This window comes from Alligator sinensis, unplaced genomic scaffold (genome assembly GCF_000455745.1).
Source record: "Alligator sinensis unplaced genomic scaffold, ASM45574v1 scaffold65_1, whole genome shotgun sequence".
Lineage (NCBI taxonomy): Eukaryota > Metazoa > Chordata > Crocodylia > Alligatoridae > Alligator > Alligator sinensis.
This window is the reverse complement of record NW_005842037.1, coordinates 2,427,521-2,430,765: the sequence shown is the minus strand read 5'-3', so window position 1 is coordinate 2,430,765 and position 3,245 is coordinate 2,427,521.

The following is a 3,245-nucleotide window of genomic DNA, read 5'->3' as shown; positions in this document are numbered from 1 at the left end:
GAGGGGGGGGGGGGGGGGGAAGCCAACAGCAGCAAGCTGCAGGCTGGGCTTTGCCCAGCCCACACTGGAGGGAGGGGTGGATTGGAGCCCCTCCGTCTCAGCTCTCCCCAGTACCCCAGCTGGAGGGGTTGCGGGGGAGCTGCAAGGCAGGGGACCTCCAATTCATTCCCGCTCCCCCCCCCCACCCCAGGCAGTTTAAGTTGGGCAAAGCACAGCTGGCAACTCACTCCCCCATCCCTCCTCCTGATAGCCTGGGGTGGGTGGGGCTGAACACGTAAAAAATGAACCCTAGGCATTACAAATTCCCTAAAATGCTGTAAAGCAGAGCACCTTCATCTGATACCTCATTTTAGGAAGGTTAATTTTTCACGTTTGGCAACTTTAAAAGCTCTCTCCAGTTGTGCACATCATGGCATGGCTATAAAGAGCTTTCAGGGTTTTGATCACATGAAAAATGTAACTTCTGTCTGTGCCCAAAGTGCCTCATTTTGAAGTACAGGTTTCCCTTGCTTTACATAGGTTCTGTATGCGTGAATTTGCTCATATGCAATGACCCTTTTTATACAAAAAATTCATCATATGTGAGGTAAATTCACTCTTATGAGATTGGTGTGGTGGATGCCTGCAGTCAGCTGCTTTGTGTGGTGCATTGTGGAAGTGACGCGCACCAAAATATAGTCTCCTGTGTGGATCTGTGACACGTGTTTCTGTAGTTGCCACCCCCATTATGGTAACATTCACCACTACCCTGTGCTTGTGTGTACTGTTTGCTGTTGGTGAGTAACAAAATTGTCTTGTAAAAGTGGTAGAAATGGGTCTGGGGGTCAGCACAGTTGAAGTCTTGGAATGTACCCTACTTGTTACATTGTAAAGTGGGTTCTCTTTACGCGCATTCAAGTTATGCACCGTTTTACAGGAATGCATGTACAGCATAAAGTGAGGGAAACCTGTACTTCTGAAGAGTACCTGTTCCTTTCATGGTTAGTTTTGGAACACTTCTGCCATTTTTGGATCACTTCAAAGGAGTATTTTTGGAGTACTGTACGTCTGCCTGCCTCACCCTTTGAAGCACTTCAAAGGTGTTTGAAAAGCTTCAAACATTCCATCTGTCAAGACCCCACATTATTCTTTAGGTACTTAGAAATACAATAGTTGATGACTTGTTCCATAATCTCTCCAGGTATTGAGGTCAGACTGAATGGCCTACAATTCCCAGACCCTCCTCCTTCCCTTTCTTAAAGATGAGCACTATATTTTGTCTTTTTCAGTGGTCCAGCCTCCATGAGTTCTCAAAGCTTAACAGTCTGTTTCTCTGAAATTGCCTCAGTCAATTACTTGAATGTTCTAGGATACATCTCACCCAGCCATGCTGATTTGAAAATGTCTAGTTTCTCTATCTCTAGCCTGGTTTTTCCCCACTCTAACTGATCAGCTTCTCCCCTCTCTATGCTGTCAACTGCACTTATTTAATAGCTGATCTTATTTATGAAAACTGAAGTTAAAAAAAGCATTAATTATGCCATTGTTCTCTACACCATCCATTATTAGACTGTCTTCCACATTCAGTAAGCAACCTACACTTTCCTTAATCTTCCTCTTATTTCCAAGATACTTGTACCATGCTTTTTTTGTTGCCTTTTACATCCCTCACTAGTTGCATCTCAATTCATGCCTTGGCCTTCCTGATATTTCTCTCTGCTTGCCCCTCTAATGATGCACCCATCTTCATCTTCAGACACCTATGTACCATTAAACATATGGTTGTGAACTTTTAATTAAAGAGGCATAGAATATTTATGGAAGCTATGGCAGAACATGCTTCCCAAGCATGGGGCTTACTCCTTAGCATCTCCCCCCTCCCCACCACCCCCTCGTAGTTTGTTTGGAAAGCAGCAACAGGTCAGCTCCCAGGTTTAAGTGAGGTGTTGACTTGAAACTGTTTACTGAAGTCTTTACAGTGTCATTTCTGCTTATACTTGAGCTCCTTCTTGAGCTTTGGGAAGCTGTGTTGGAACATTTCTTGCCATTTAGGGATCGAACCACTGTGTTTTAAAGTGGCAGGCTCTGTTGGGAGGGGGAAGGGGGAGGGAAGAGGGGCTATGGCATAGAGACTTCACCCCTTCCTGGGTTCTGTCAGAGTCCTTCTTTCCTCGCTTGTAAAAACCATTTGCTGCCCACCCTTCACCTTTGCCCCAATATTTGTTAACCTGATGATCACCATGCATCATTTTTTCATTCTGCCTGAATTTTAACAGAGTCATTTTTAAAGGGCAAGGACTAAATGGAGACCGCTTGAAATATCCTCTCCCTCCCCCACGTGGCTCTTTTAGCTCTGCTTGAGGCCAAAGCACACAGGTGGGGTCGCGTATGGAATGTTAATTCTACCTGTACCTGTGCTGTACAGTGGACAATTATTTCTTAAAGGGAACCTTTACTTTACTAGAATCATCTTCCTCAAGGAATTGGAAAGGCTGCTTTGGAGCCAGGGATGTAAGCTTGGATAAGGAGGGTTGCCTGTAGCATGGAGGGACTGGGTCCACAAAGAGGACTTAAGGTTGTCATGTCTAACCCAGGTGCTCTGCTCCCAACTGGAATCCATGGCCCAGCAACAAAGTACTGCCCCCTTAAATCCACTAACCCTCTGGCTACAGCATTCATTTGAAGTGTTGGAGATACATGTTCACATGCCTTCTAATTTGGAGGAAGACTGCAAGCCCAGGTTTTTCATTTAGATCAGGGGTGCTCAACAGACCAGATCCAGCCCTCTGCACTATGTTGTCTGGCCTGCAGGGCTACCCATGGGCCTGAAAATTTGCAAGTAGGGGACTGGTGGCAGCTAATTGATACTCCCATGTGGTCAAATTTCTGGGCCTGTGAAGAGCTCTGTGAGCCAGATAGCTTGGCCCCACACACTAGATTGAGTACTTGGGGCCAACTGGGGCAGCACAGAGCGGTGCAAGGCTGAGGAGGGTGACAATGCACAGCTAAGCGACGAAGGCTGAGCTGGATGGCATATGGGCAATCAGGGCAGTGTGGACCAGCACAGAGCCAAGTGGGGGCCCACGGAGCTGGATGGAGATGGCATGGGGCCCAATCCTGGTGTTCAGGGTCCAATCCAGGCTGCAGGGTCCAAAGCCTTGAGTACCACTGCCCTAGACAAGTGCCCTAGCTGTGCTGATATGAGGTATACTGAGGTAGGGCTTTTTCAGTCTCTTCTGCTGTGGAGTTTTCATGTTGCAGAAATA